At 37.6% G+C, this 17,146-nt stretch overlaps 1 pseudogene; it reads right to left on the bottom strand.

Annotated features, from left to right (window-relative positions):
• The window catches only part of LOC132601703 (ABC transporter G family member 35-like), a 51,208-nt pseudogene that overhangs the window by 8,214 nt on the left and 25,848 nt on the right, over nucleotides 1-17,146 (bottom strand).

Raw genomic sequence — 17,146 nt, 5'->3', positions numbered from 1 at the left:
AAAGTTAATGACGATTGACGCTCCGGATTTACAATTACTTTTGCCTCCTCTTTCATTTTGTCTTTCATCTTTGCTATCTAACAATTTATTTGCTTATGTGTGGATTAGTTCTACTGGTTTATTGTTTCTGTACTATGCATGACTTGTTTAACAGGTACCATTATTTGCATGTACCGCATTTCGTCTTTTTGAACTAACCTTTAGGGAGGATAAAACCACCCAATAGGACCACCAGAAGGAGAGTGAGAGATCCACCAGTATGTGCAATAACCACCTTTCTACAAACTCATGCTATGAGTCTAAATAATCCAGTAGCCATTTGTTGGATCAAGAATATCAACAATAATTGCTTGAAGAACCTGAGCAAAGAAAGAATAGCAGCACAATTAATTCCAAAACTCAGCTACCTACGACTTTAAAGACAGCAAAGACTTGAGTAAAGACTCTCATTGTTGTGTATTTTCTTCATGCTTTATCTGTCTTCTGTGCAATCAATGCAATAATTTAGTACAATAAATTTGCAACCATTTACATTGGTTATCCTTACTATTCCGCTGTTAATATTTTTTTCTTTAATATTATCATCTCAGCTTCTTTATTCTTGTATTTTTTTTCAAACCTGTTTTGTGAAATGTTTTTCTTGAGTCGAGGGTCTATTGAAAACAATTTGTCTACCCCTCAAAGGTTGGGGTAAATTTTGCGTACACACCACCCTCCCCAGACCACACTTGTGGGATCACACCGAACATGTTGTTGTTGTACATTTGCGACCTAGATTCAAATTTCAAGCATAGAAAGGTGTTCGAAATGAATGCTGAATTACCTGCTAGCTTCAGGGGCAAAGCCTATGGTATAATATATGGTGGCAGTCCTTACAACAGGACTCAAACACAGTTACTGGTACTTTCAGGAGAAAATTTGGTAGAGTGAAAGCCCAAGGTGGATAGAAGAGGTGGTCCCTATACTTGTAGAACACAGGAAGCCTCTGTATGGTAAGTGAGAGTTCAGAATAACCATTGAACATATTAACGATCATTCGAAATGATAACGCACCAACATAGATACAACCATCATCTTCATTCCTAATGTGTATATTACTCCTCAAGAACACTGTTGATGCAATTATTGCAACAATAATTATTTGGACAGTCTTGAAAATATAGACAAAAGAATTTCTCTTGATCAAAAGCCATTCCTTGTCGAAGTTGGCCTTTAATAGCTCTAGTCTTGAGACTCTGTACTTTTTGAACACTAGAGCTGCTTTATGACTTCTTGATCTTTCATAAGGAATTGAGAGTTCATTTTCTAGCCAGAAGCCCACATGGAAGCGGTTGAATCTTTTTCCAAATTCAGTTAATGGAATGTACTTGTATGGCTTGCTGCTATCTGCCCAGTATTGCTCTTGGTCCTTTCTTGATGTGACCTAATTGCAGATCTAAACGTTAGATTCTTCTTTTTTTTTTTTAACACAGAAAATTCAAAAGAAGAAAATTATTGGGGCTTCAAGGTCCAAAAACATCAGTCTACTGAACTCATGAGGCCGATGCACGGTGCAGACGTACCCATTGCTTTCTACTGGAAGTATATATATATTTGTCATGGAAGAAATCATTTTTCAATTTTTCATTATTTGGTTGGTCAAAATGTTTTAGAAAACATTTTTTCTAAAAAAACAAATTTTTTAAAAATGAAAAAAGTACTTTTCTAATGGAAATAGAGAAAACAAATTCCATAAAAAACATTTTAAGTTTATTATCTCCTCCTACCTACCCAACTCCCCAAGCCCCACCCCTTGACCATTGCACCCTCGCCACACCAGAACCCCCACTTCCCTCCCCATCCCACCCAGTGGCGGAGCCAATAATTTAGTTAAGGGTGTTCAAACTTATATAGTAAATTATTTTTTTAATGAGTGGGTGCACCAAAAATTTAAATCGAACTATATAAAATTTAGCTTTACCATTTTGAATGCTAGTTTGTCCTCAAAACATAATCCATCACTAAGTACGAAATGTATTTTGGTTTTCTCTGAAATTATAGTTGAGCAGAGAAAATCACTCAAGAAAGTCCAATAAAAAAAAATAACCAAACTCAAGTAAAATAAAAAAGTTGGAATGTAAATAACAAAGGAGAATAAAAAGAGAAACAGAGAGAGGAACGAAAGAGGAAACCATCACGATAGCGTTTGACCGGTGGAGACGATGAGATTTTAAACAAACTTTTGAAGTAAAAAAGCAAATGAAACACTTTATTTTTAAATAAAATTACTAAAACTATCAGCACTTCGCGTGAGGGAAAAACATTAGTAATAAGTTTAATTTTTTTTTTTATAAATTTAGTTGACATACTTTCAAGTATATACATATAAAAATTAATAGTAATATATATTAATGGAATCACGACCATCTTTATTATAATTAGAGTTTGCATTGAACTAAATCACAAATATACACATTTGTTATTACATTTTAAGACTAATAGTTTACAAATATACTTAAGAGAAAAATGAAGTAAAGAAGGTATTGGGCTATTGGGCAGTGGCGAGTCCGTTGCGTTTTGCACCCTAACGTATGTCCTCTTTTGTGATTTGGACACTATCCTTAGTTTTTTTTTTATTTTTTTTTATTTTTTATGATTTGCACCCTAACCTCTTTGTTTTCTTGCAAAATCACGAAGCCATTCTTTTTCTAAATTTTTCACGAGGGTAATATTGAAATACAAATACTTAAAAAGAAATGGCACAAAATTATTAAAAGAAAAAAAAAGATAATGCCACGCAATTCAGTAGAGATAGAGAACTCAAGTCAGGCAGCTTGAACTGCTCATTGGAAAAATTCTTAACAACAACGTAAGCCCATTCAAGAAAGACGATATATAGACATTGTAGTTTTCTCATTTTAAGCTTCCAAATTGATCAGTGAAGAACAAGAAGATCTGGACTCAGCGGGGGATAAAATTTTCCTCTCTTTTTTCTTTTACTCGAAGGTTTGGTGGAAGAAATGTAGACAATGAACAAACTTAGATTATCTTTTTTTTTTTTTTCAATAAAAACTTAGATTATCTTATTATTTGTTTCTTGCACACTTATTGTGTCATGAGCCTCAATATAGATTTGCAATTCTCAGAGTGGATAAAAATGGCTTATACTACCAGCACAAATCTCCGTTGAATTTTATGAAGAATGCCAATCGAAGTTGAAGTTCCTTCTTCTATTACACAGTTATGAGGAATATAAAAGGGGAACTAGCTAGCAACAAGGTTCAAATTAAAGTGACATGATTTTCAAAGATTTAGCAGGCAAGTATCGAATCCATAGAAGGTCCGGTAAACCACTCCAGATTCATTTTTAATGGCATATGCAAGATTACTTATATCGATGTTTGCTTTTATACATAACTAATCTTTAACCTACTTTGAGTTAAAATGGCTGGTATTATCTTTCCCTACATTATTTCTGTTGAGTGCCCATGTTCCAGACAAGACCGTTTTTTGCTATACCGTATAAGCAGGCAATTCTTGCTCACACACAAATGCTAACAGTATGACAATGGATCTCACAGATTTTGCAGTCCAAATTTTAACACACTGGTTCAGATCTCGTACGTTAACCTCAATGTCCTTCCTGAAATATCAAAGAGGTCATAACGATCGTTCTACTTTGCACCATCAAGGTTATCTTGCATTACCCATTGAGCTCTTTTTATTTTTATTTTGTGCCATTTCTTTTTTAGTATTTGTATTCCAAATTTGCCCTCATGGAAAATTTTAAGAAAGAGTGGTTTCATCATTTTGCAAGAGAATAAAGAGGTTAGGGTGCTGTGTCACACCCCAATCCTGATAGGGCATGATGGGCACCCGACCCTTACTTAGAGCCGAGAGATCCCGCTGGTTTTCGTTATACTCATAATCTCACTAAACTCTTAAATCATGAAATGAAATGCATAATGAAAGCCTTTCAAAAACATTCTTTTCGTCTTTCTTAAATCAAGTAAAATCTGTAATCATATGAAATCTGTAAAGTAATACATAATGACAAATCGGCTTACATAGCCGATTACAAGACTGACATACTGTATACATGACTCTGTCTGCAAAAGTCTCTAACGTAAGATATGATATCAAAACCTAAGCTGGGACAGGGCACCGACATACCCATAATGCATATGACTCAACTCATAAGGAAATACCTCGACGCGGCATCACTCCGAGCAAAATGGAGTTTACCAATCCAGCTGATAGCCTGGGAAATCCTATAGTCAAACTCCTGTATAACTTTCCTGCAAAGCAATATGGGGCTGTGTGGCATGAAACACAGCGTCCCCAGGCAAAGGGACGTCAGTATGAACAATGTACTGAGTATGTAAGGCAGCAGTAATCATAAAGAGTGAGATATACGTCATAATGAAAGTACGAGAAGCAACCTGTAATATGAATAGCCCCGAAGGCAAAGAATAACAATGTAAGTAGCCCCGAAGGCAATGACTAGAAATGTAAATAGCCCCGAAGGCAAGAATCATGCATGTTTTCATATAAAACCATTTATCAATGCATAAGTATCCATAGGCTTTTATTACCATCATATCTATATAACGTACCCGGCCCTAGTGGGACTCGGTGTGTATAACGTACCCGGCCTGGATCAGGACTCGGTGTGAATAGCCAACTGATCAGTGGTTGCACATCTATGTGCCATACCCGGCCGACGATAGCGCGGCTCGGTGTCAGTAACATAATGAATATATATATATATATATATATAAATGAATGCATATGAGGCTCATAAAATCATTATGGAATCTTTTGATAAGATGTAAGGACATAAGGATATCAAGTGTCGTTATGAAGCAGTAATGTTCAATAAGTAAAGCTGTCAGGATCATAGACATGAAAAATATATAACAAGGTAGCATTTACGGTCAAGTCATAATTCCCCTAACGTGTCTAAGAGTAGAAGTCACTTTTGGGGTTTATATATTTGTCGTTCGTTCGTATCGTAAAGATCATGCCAAAAGAAGAAAAGGGAATAGCTTTAACATACCTTGTCACTTCTCAAGCTAGCCATAACTTAGGTCGCGGGCTTCACCAATCTACAAACAATACCAAATATGCCAATAATCAAATTAGGATACTCTTTCAAACCAATCCTTAATTACTTAGGAATCTAACGATATTCGGGCAGCATCTTCCCTAAAAACTTAATAATCCTCGTGATTCCAACTTAGCCAAAATATCAATCACAATACCAACAACAACAATATCAACAAATACATATCCAAATAGAATTAAATCCATTCTCAAATCACTTCCAAAACAGCCCAATATACATTCGTATACCAATGCTTGTATACACTTCTTTATTTTCGTATATACATAGTATAACAGCAACAAAAACAACAACAGCTACAACTACAACCAATCCCCATGATATTCTAGCCCACAAAGTAACTCATAACAATCACCAAATAGCCCACACGATAACAACAACAATTTATTCGATTTCCGATATAACTTTCATATTTCTTTCATCTAGCAACGTAGATACGACTCGAATAACTCAAATATATCTAGGAGAAAGGATTTCTTACCTTATTTCAAGAACTACTCTTCTTCCATCTTAATTCACTTTGAAGAAAGTCCGGGTTCAATGACACGACCAAACGGAACAACTAGATTGAAGCGGTGAGTAAAACCCGATACAAAATTGAATAACATGGCAGTATATAGGTTCAGTCCATATGTTGTTGTGAATATATATTTGCATATGTTGCTGGCAAGGAACATGCTTCATAATAGCTCTTTGTATCTTACATTGAAAAAGTAATTATTTTCGCCTCCTCACAAAGGAAATACACGTTCCTATATATGTTTTTACTACTGGTCATCATATTCCTTTCAAGACATATCTCACTTATGGTGAAATATTCTAGTTCATCTTAGTGGACAGTGGGCCCTCTTTAAGAATTACTAATAACCTCCTAAAGATGCCACCTCCTAAGTACTAAAATGGCTTAGTCACAAGTTGCTGCCAGGTGGTGTCCACATGGCACTAACCCCTCATCCCTAATTTAATTACTTGATCTCTCACTAGTTCAAAATTTAATCAATTACACATGTAATTAATTTTTTGATCTCAATTCACTTAAATAATAATCATTTTTAGCACACCTCATATACTCAGTTTATACTCCTGTGATATGTCACTAGTTCATGGCCTCATTTGCCACACATAAAATATTATTTCCAATCATCGTTGTCACTCTTTACCGTCTTAAATCATTTCGGGACTTCATCCTTTTATACACCGAGCTCTTAATTTGCATGCTTGAATATGACCAAATCCTTCGGGCTCGGGTAAATTTGCTCATGTTGGATGATTCAATTTCCTAGTCCAAAAATACGGGATGTAACATGTGCGAATCATAAAAGAAAATAGGACAGGGAGCAAATCACAAAAGAGGACATACGTTAGGGGTGAAAAATGGAATGGACTCGGCAGTGGCCGTATACGTTCATTTTTTTTGCACGGAATGTCCTTCAAAGGCACTAGTCTTTAATTTTTGTCCCTCAAATTGTTGGTCTTTAATTTTTGTATTTCACCTAAAAATTCATGGGTTCCGGGTTCGAACCCCCGCTCTGTCAAAAATGCAAAAAAAAGATAAAAAATCGTAAGATAGAGCTTTGGAAAAAGTCTGCCTTAAGGCAAAAGTTTGTCTTAAGGCAAACCTCTGCCTTGCGATTTTTTTTTTTTATGACTGAGCCGGGATTCGAACCCAGAACCTCGGGTTATTAGGCGAAGGACAAAAATTAAAGACCAACAATTTGAGGGGGCAAAAATTAAAGACGAGTGCCTTTGAAGGCAATCGTGCAAATGACCCTATACATTTGCCTTTGACTTGAATCCTATTTGACGAAATCCAATAGTATAAGTATGAACCCGCGAAATGAGACCAACATTGAACACCCTTTGCCACTGAGCCACGCTATTTGGATGTTCCAAGGGTTTTCAATTTGTAGTATATATGCAAATATTACAAAATTTGACCTATAAACCCGACATAATTTTCCGGCGAAGGGTGTTCGGTTGAACACCCTTGGTATAGTGTAGCTCCCCCCGATCCCACCCCCACAGAGTTTTGCAGGATTATATGTAAATGCTTTTGGAATTATATTCTTTTGCTTACTTACCAAACACTAGAAAATAAGTGAGAAACCCACTTGTTTTCCAAGTAAACATTTTCCGTGGAAAATATTTTTTCATATACCAAACACACCCTTAGGCTTTCATAGAGATGTATGTTGATATTCCTATTCCATGATTACCTCTTGCAAAAAGTCAGCAACACCTTTTCTCTGTGGACATTTAAAACCACAGCTTTCAAAGAACTCAAGGACATGTTCACGAGGGCCCTGATAAACAATCTGGCCTTCTGATAAGAGAATGATATCGTCAAAGAGATCAAATGTCTCAGGAGCCGGCTGAAGGAGGGATATCAAGATGGTGGCATCTGTGAGATGTACTATGTGTTGTAAACATTTCACCATCTGAAATGTCGTTGAGCTGTCTAGTCCAGTAGATATCTCATCCATGAAAGTGTTTCTGTTGGCCCAACAATCATTTCCCCTGCACTGTTGGCCCAACAATCATTTCCCCTGCATCAAGCTCAAATTAAACTATTAGCCCATTGCTATAAACCAGTGACTATATTCTTTTTTGAGAGATTATATCTACTTTTGTGCAATTTCCTTATACATTTGCTTATCCTGTATGATCTTTTGATCACTCTTTTTGCACCGTTGATAAATGGTTATTCTAATTCTGTACTTTCTTTTAGGTAAATCTAATTAGGATGAGATATTAAACTTGATATTTACAGTGTCCAATTACTAATATCAATGGCTCACTAACTCATCACCTGTAAATTTTAGTGTGCTTATTTATCACCTATTTTTAAGTTCACAAATTACAATCTACTTATACCTTTTTACTGCGTTGGACACTCCATACAGCTAATTCCATGTATACTCTCCTAGTTTGATGAGAGGTCTTGGCTAGTCGTGATAACATGTATATGTTAGGAAGAAAGGAATTCGTTCAGTAGTCTCTCTTTATAAAACTCACATTTATTTCACAACCATGCACGGTTGGATTAATGGAGACTTGAATTTTATTTTGTTATCACTTTACTTCAAGGCTAGCTGATGAGTTGCGATATTTCATAGTTTTGATGATACGACAAACATACCAAGGACCAGGTCCTTCATCAGGTCCCCTGCACTGTACGATCATGACAACTGTAAAGTAAAGCGTACTGTTTTGATCGGGCAGAGCCACTGCAGAACAGTAGCTGCATCATTGGGCAAAGAGCAAAGGACTAAAGCAACGTCCCTTTCATGGTCACATGTTCCTCACATGCTCATTGCTTGACCTCATATATATACAACATGTTGGGATTATTTAACCTAACACTTGCAAAATCTAAAAAGCTATATTTCTCTCAAGTGTGGCGGCTACCTTTCTCAAGGTGCCTACAAGAACAAGATCTCAACAATCAGAGGGAGTTTTTCCTGCCACTGAAGATGTCCAAGTCTCTAGGATAGTTGAGTCTTGTTCCATGTTCTTAATTTGGATTCCTACACTGCTTGTCAAGAAGCATCATAGTAGGACAGATTTCAATCTTTGTAACTTTGTTTTCTTGGCTAGAGTTAGCTAAGTATTAGTTGAGTCGTTAGCTAGAGGTAGTCAAGACTTGGAGCTTTGCAATAGAGTTATTGTAAAGGCGCTTGCAATGGGTGTATTGTGAGGGTTAGGGATTAAGAGTTTAATTCCTAGGTTGCAGTAGGTTGTAGTCTGAAGTTGCTCAGTTTAGTGAAATTGGAAATCCTACTGGAGTAGGTCATGGTTTTTAATCCCTTGAGCAAGGAGTTTTTCACGTAAATATCTTGCCTTATTTACTTTCCATCATTATCTGTGAAAACAGTTTAGGGTCCAGGTCCCCTAGACTGTTTTGGCAAGCTTTCAGGTTGTGAACTAGCAAACTATGAACCCATAGGTTCTATCAATTGGTATCAGAGTGGGTGCTTTCTAAAAGGTTAACATCTAGAAAGGATCTTCTTCATGACTAGTTCTTTAAACCTAGAGAAGGAAGAATCTAACACAAGACCACCAAGATTCAATGGAGAATATTATAAGTGGTGGAGGGCAAGAGTGTGAGGGGTTATAGAAATGAAGGACAGCGAGCCTATTCAAGATCTTGAGAGAGGAGAGTCAAAGACAGATGACTCAGGAAGTGACGACATCGACATGGAGTTTTTCACTCAAAGATTCCAAGATATGGCTTGAAGAAATAGTGGGATCCCAAAGAAAGGAAGATCCAGCATGAATTGTAAAGAAAATAATTGTTGCCACAAATGCGGAAAGCTTGAACATCTCTCAGAGGAATGCTCTCTTCATATACAGAAGCTTTATAAAAATCACCATGAAGATAAAGCTGCATGGAATTAGGTCTCTATAAAAAATGCCAACAAAAGAAATGATGCTGACCGCCTTGTGAAGGACGCCATGTCGACCAGAAAAGACTTCGTCAGCATGTCTAAAAATGAACAAGGTGATACATCTATGATGAGTGTTGACAATGAACTTAAATCTACATTTACACTCAAGGCAAGATCTGTTGCTAAAAATGGCAATGAAGAAGTAAAAAGGGAAGACCAAATTCCTGACAAAAAGGTAATTTTTGTTGACACTCAAAGGATTTGGACTGCTACTCTTAGAAAAGGTTGATATCTCTTGCAGATCTCTTGATTAGTATATATCCTGGCTGGGCAGATATGTTCAAGAAAAATAGAAACAACGGAACTACGTCCACAGTAAATCCAAAGAAACAAGTTAAGTGAGAGATCAGAGATAATGCCTTAAAAACTCCCTCTCCTAGTCTAAAACAGGAGATCTGTGAGATTCACCTTAGGATTGAGAAAGAACTTGAAAAGGCCAAGGCAAATCTCATTGTTGAGCTTGCAAAGAATAAGCTACTTCAGGAGAAAGTAAAGCAGAAAAAGACAGATCTTGAGATGTCATATCTTTGGACATGGCCTTTTGGTGAAGCTACTCGAGTCCGTGCTAGTGACGATGTGAAACAGAGCATTTGTACGGAAACAGCCAAAATCCCACACAATTCTCAGGGCAAATGCAGATCTGGGTATGAAAACTGGAGTTACTTTCATTCTGACCACACTGGTTATTATAGGACATGGGGCAAAGCAAGAGCTCGGGCTGAACAGAGTAGAAGGGAGGTGTTTGAAAACAAACCAAGAGGCAAAGGACCCGGTCCCTAGAAGAAGACGGGTAAATGGCAAGGATGGGTAAACAAAGATCAAGTTTATCCATTCTATTATTACTTGGGATCCAAACTGCTTTTGGTTCCTAGGGTCAACAAGTGATCAAAATAAAAAGCTGGAGTGAGAGAAGGCAGTGGAAATGCTGACTGCTCGGAGCATAAGATCGAAGAAATGGATAGTCTCTCACTCAAAGCCTTAAAACACCGAAGTGTGTCAGTGTCAAGAATAAAGGAAATGACATTTTTTATATGAACAAAATTGCAAGATACTCCTTTGTGAAATCGTGCACCAAGACTGAAGAATTTAGCTACAAGTGAGAGGAAAGTGTCAACTGATGGGAAGTTAATCCTAAGATCTTTCACAAATGGATACTTGATCCTTCTCGGTGCTGTAAATGAAAACGTCAAAAGCATTGTCACTTAGTACAGAGATGGGTAGGTACTTCTCAGTTAATCAACTTCTTCAAGGGATCTGGTACTCAGGGAGTTGAATCCAAGAAAGTGACAACTCTTTGTCATTAAAAAGAAAGGATTCTTGCTTATTAATTCAAACGTATTCAATGGTTTGGATGAAGGGTACTGAGACCTCTGACGTCTATCAAGGTTCAAAATGGAGTTTCTCTCGTTGATAATTAAAAGGTTTCAGAAATATCTTTAAAGGTAAAGGACCTGGTCTTATCATCCTTCTCTGAAAATGACTTCAATGTAGATGGCTTAAATCTATCCTGTTTGGAGCTGAAATGAATTTGCTACCATTTGGAGTGTTGCTCCGAGCCATAGAAAATTGAGCACATGAGTAGCAACAGTCACAACAATATGGATCAGTCTCTTCTAAGGTAAGATGTGTAGAAAAGGTCAAGTCATCCAAAGTCATGAAAGATGGAGAATCATAGTGCTTACACCCTTCTTAAAGCATCAAGCAGAGGGCATCCTGAGAGAAACCAACTGGAACTGAGATTGTCCTAAATCACTTACATTTCCTCAATAATTGGCTATGTTGAGATAATAGGTGTGCTTACATGACCACATCAAGACAATACAAGCATTGGAGACATTGTATTTCATAGACTTCTCTGCCTAAGCAACCTCAAATGCCAAGGGACCTGGTCCCTCTAGCTCAGGTTAATAGTCTTTTCGAGCATCTACATACCTCATTAATGTCGTTGAATGCCTTGTCAGTCCTTTCTCTCGCCTTTTCAAAATTCATCTCATCAATTCACATTCTCCAAGCCCGACCCCCGTTGATCTAATAACCTTCTTTTGACTAATCAAAAGGGGGTTTCTCATTGATATTTAAACCGAAATGCTTTCTCTCTCATCCCTTCACAATTCTTTTTCGATCAAAACCCTTTCCTATTCCTCCAACATCACCTCTTCATACTCAAAACCTTGCCATGGCTAACCAAGATTCAACCCCTTCAAATGCTACTGAGGCCATCCCTACACATCCATCCTCTCAAGCCCCTTTTCTAACTGACCATTCGTCCTCTGTATTCGAGTCAGAAACCCAAAATTCCCATGAACAAAACCAAATATGCTCTACTTCTAAATCAACTGTTCCTGGTCCCTCTAAAACTCAAAAGGAGAAAAAATCACAACATTGTGCCCTTGAATCCACAAACCCTTCTCAGTCTGACAAACCCATTTCCGACATCAGTGCCAATGCTGTCACTACCTCCAAACTCTTCGGGCTTACTAAGGAAGTAGTTGAAAAGGATGATGGAGTGGAGATAACTAGCTAAGATTCAACCAAAGAAGGTGAGAGAGTTTTAGAAAAATCGAATGAAGCAGCAATAAACTCAGGTAATCCAAATCTCTTAGACTCAAAAGTAAATGTAGATGAGTACATTAATCAGAAAACACTAAGTGTAAGGGGACACTGGGTGTATCCCAAATTGCTGATAATGTTGATGAAAGCATTAAAAATATGGAAACTCGAGATGAGGTTACACCTGAAGTCTTGGTAGAAGGTGGAAACTTGAACAAATCCTTGGGTAGTGCAAATCTTGTTGGCAACATAACAAATGCTGTAAGTAGATGTGTCAATGTAGGAGAGGAGTGTGTGTCTGCAGACCTGCAAGAAAAGCAAAGAAATGATAAAGAAGTGAATTCTCAAGTACATGGGAAGGTACCTGGTTCCAATGAGGAGATCTTGGATGCTACGCCTCTATCTACTATTGTCATTCCTTAGAAGAAGTCATCAGTAAAGGGATCTGGTTCTGATAAAGTATCTGCTAAGGGACATGGTACCGCAAAAACATTCAAGAAAGGAAAGTTGGGAAAGAGTAAATCTACTAAACAGAAGAAGACTTCTTCTTAGCATATCGAAAGTCCATCCCCTTCCAGACCAAAGACTGGAGGACTTGCCTCACAGTCCAAGAGTAAGCAGAGTACAAAGAAGAAAAAGAAACTGGTAAAAAACTGCTGAGTTGAGTCAACTAAGGGACAAAGAAGTTTTGTGTCACGACCCATTTCAGGATCACGCGGGCACCTGCCTTTTCCACCTCGGTAGGCAAACCCTCTCATTGAATACACATCAATTAAATAAAGATGATTCATTTAAACCAATAGATATTTAGAAATAACAACAGAACATCATAATATATATTTAATAAACTCAAGTATTCATATGATTACAACAAATACACGATTACAGACGCAATTCATTTTCCCATGACCTGGTCTAGACTAGTACAATAGTGACTAAATGAATTCCGATTTCCACTATATTCTGAGACTTAACCTCCATCCCGGAATAAAATGGGAGCATTCCCGCTTCGTATCACAATCAACCATCTGAAACAACCTACACCCCAAAAAGGGTGTAGCAAGTGCAATATCAGTACAATCCACGAGTACTGAGTAAGTATCATAGGCCGACAATGGTTAGTAACACATATCAATAAAAGAATTCACAGATAAACATGATAACAACCCAGTCAAGTCAGACGTTTATCTACCACACACTGTACATCAATACCCTTAAGCATTAATTTCACTCTAATAATCACCAGTCAATCTCACAATAATCTCGAAACACACATATCATTAAATCGTTCGTTTCAGTCTAATAGTCAACTCATTATCGAGACACCCGTTACCCTACATCACATAGAGACCAACCATATAACTAATCTTACGAACGGTCTATGGGATACTTCAACAAGTTCAATAAATAAATTCAGATCCAAGTACACGTCATTGCCTAAGTAAAACATCTAATCCCAAATGTGCCAAGTCTGAATATATCAAGTCCGAATCCAACACCACAAGTACAACACCAATATCTCAAAATCAATCATAATGCAATGTGATGCAATAGTGTATTAATTCTATGCAATGCACTGCAATAGTGTATGAATGCAATGCAATGCAACAGTGTATGAATGCAATGCAATGCCATGCAAATGAGGTGTACACATATACTCCGGACGGAAATAACGACGTCTCGGTAGTACAACCCAGCATGATTCTCGAAGTCTAAGTTCCACCCGTCCCGGATCTTTGCCCAACAGACAGACGGAACCTCGGATCTTTGCCCACGGGGGGTTCTCACCGGCACCACTCTGGGGGACCCGCAGAGTCCATGCACTAATAAAGATTTTGAAAATATCATCGGAATCGGCCATGAAACAACGATGCCGGAATGGATCATCGGACATCTGTCATCTCACAATTACTCAAGTAAAAGAGTTTTATCGAATATCAGTTTCACACAATCAACGATTCCGGAATTGATCATCGGACATCAGCCTTCTCATAATCACTCAAGTAAAAGAGTTTATCAAATATTTGTTTCATTCAATCAACGATACTGGATCATCACCGGGTATCAACCACACATTATGAATGAATGAGAATGCATGCTATGCGTGTATTAACCTCAAGCTCAATATCACAGGTACCAACAATGGGGTACGCCAACAATGTATCTACATCACAATACCAACAGTGGGTATGCCAATAATGTATCTACATCACAATATCAACAGTGGGTATGCCAATAATATATCCGAACCACAAATACCACAGTGGGTATGCCAATAATATATCCAAACTAAGACGGATAACAGGATCTAATCTCTATCAACAACTCATGGCATCAAGCCAACACAATAGAATAGTCAAACACAACACAACATGGTGGCTAGTCCCAACACACAATAGGTCAATCAATCGATATACATTATTACCACTTCCTTAAATCAGCCTATTAGCTTAGAATAAGAATCTCACCCTAAACTCAAAATCCTTCGTCACAACTCATTTAGGACTCAATCACAATCGTTGGTACATTTTGTCCCATTTATCCACTAGATTCACTATTAATGGCATAACATAAGTAATCACTTATATATATATATATATATATATATATATATATATATATATTTTCATCATTAGGCACAAAAATAAATTTCGTCTGCTACTCCCAAGTCACATAAATCCATCGATATTCAAGAAAAAACACATCAAACAACCTAATGAATCTACAGGCCATAAGCCCGAACAAACAAGTCACACAACAATACCATCCTAGGATTCCATCCCAAAATCTCTGATTTCCTACACATGCATTCGCCGTTCCTTCTAATACAAAAATATAGGAAACTAACCGGAGTCTACTGAAGGGAAGTCATAACCTACCTCATGGCCGAACAGGTGCCACGAACCCACACGTTGCCTTGTCTTTCGAAGCGTCTCCAAATAATCAAACTATATCACATATGAATTCTATGTAAGAAACTATGAACAATGATACCCATATTGACTACTTTCTATTCGAGTCAAATTCCAACCCTTAATTTAGGAAAAACACTCCGCAAGGGCAAAACGTGAATTTTATGACCAAAATACCAAATTCAATACCAAAAGGACAAAACCCATTACTTTAATCATAGGAATACTCAATTAATTCTCGAAATCATCATTATTATGAAAACCCCCAAATTTGGGTCTAAGAACCCTAACTTTAATTCATGAAAATAAACTCTAGAATCGAAGATTAATGATTAACAATCATAGATATGACATTATCTACCATGAACAACAATAATTTCGTCATTAAACATCATCTAAGAATCAATTTCGTTTTTAACCCTTCTTCACATGAAACCCATAAAAACACTTCTTTTGATCTTAAGCCTTTTTATGGAAAATAGGAATCTAGCTAGTTTGTTCCCAACATATTCAAGCATATTCAACATTAATCTTACTATTTAGGTAGATTCTAGGAACCAAAAATGATGTAGAACTTACCTCAAGAACCCATTTGAAGACCCATTAGATTCTATAGGTTCTAGATTATGCTAGAGGATTAAGAGAGGTTAATGAAACATAATAAAGTAGGAATGTTATCTTAGGGAAGGAATCACTTGAAAACCCTCTAATTCGCCTCCACAAACCTCTCAAGTCGAAATAAAAATAATGACTAGAGTTTTCGGGTTTTAAACTTATAACACTGCTCGTCGCCCAGCGGTCGAGAAACCACCCTAGCAGTACCGCCCCAGCGGCTGGGCAGACCGCTACAGCGGTTGAGGCCAGTACTCCTCTTACCGCTGTAGCGGCAACCACACCGCTACAATGCCGCTGCAGCGGTGCCGCTACAGTGGACAACAGACACCAGACACCAGTAATTTTTCCCAAGTTTCACCATTTGATATGATTTTTCGATTAGTTCCTGAGGCCATCTGCTCACATACCATACACATACACACATAAAAACACGCTACGAACGCGCCCATGGTCTCGGAATTCCTAACGGATCGCTCCTTGACCGAGTCAAGTTTGGGTCAACTCGTTTTCACTTTAAGCCCATATTTCACAAAAGTTGCCCGAATCCCGGTCTAGACGCCTCCGGAAGTGTGCCAACAGTTCCCTCGGGTCAAAATAAGCTAATCACTGCTCGAGAAAGGGCGAAAATACCGAAAGGGCTATAACGACCAAACGGGTCATTACACTGTGGCAAATGTGGATGAAATTCAAGAAAAGGAAGAGGAGGAAATCTCTCTCTGATAAAATGAAATTCTAAGGGTAAGAAAAAACCTGCTGCTGACATAGAAAAGGCAAGAGTGGAAATTGATGTAGAAGATAAAGACGGTGTTGAAAGGGAAAAGGTACAAAAGACCATTAAGAAAAGAAAAGCACATGAAAAGGAAGACGTTGGAACCTCAAAAAGAACAAAGTCATGCAGGGATAAGGAACTTTGTTCTTCCAAACAGAGAAGTTCAAAAAGGGAGAAATAATTGCTAAGATTAGAAAATCTAAGGGGACAGAGCGTATTACTAGACAGAGTGCTTGATTCAGAGGTGGAAGGGCACCAAGGAATGGTTGAGCTATTGGAAATTCTGAGAGTTCAAGGATGGGATAATCTTCTTGAAGGCCATTCTCTAGCATATAAGGAAGAGATTGCTGATTTTTTGTGAACCTGTAATACACCAATGACAACATTCTAGTGTGCAAAGTTGGAAAGGTTGATTTTACTTTGGATGAGACTCAGCTTGGTGAGATCTTGGGAGTACCCGCTGAAGGTGTGAAAAAGCTTGGGGAGGACAAGGCCTCTGACGAATTCAAAAGTCTGATAGTCAGGTTTGGTGAAGAGATAGCCACTGATACCCTATACAAAAAACATATGAAACCTACCTATCAGCTTCTTTTTGAACTCGTCAAAAAAGTACGGTTACCCCGAAAAGAGAAAATATGCATCGCTTCTAAGAAGGACCTGGTCCTCATGGAAATTTTGGATGTTGGAAACAGAGTCAGTCTGCCTTCTCTTATGATCGAACACATGGTGAAGGTGGTTAATACTAAAG

This window comes from Lycium barbarum, chromosome 7 (assembly GCF_019175385.1).
Source record: "Lycium barbarum isolate Lr01 chromosome 7, ASM1917538v2, whole genome shotgun sequence".
Lineage (NCBI taxonomy): Eukaryota > Viridiplantae > Streptophyta > Magnoliopsida > Solanales > Solanaceae > Lycium > Lycium barbarum.
Note: the sequence above shows the minus strand (reverse complement) of the source record. Positions and strands in the feature narration are given on the sequence as shown.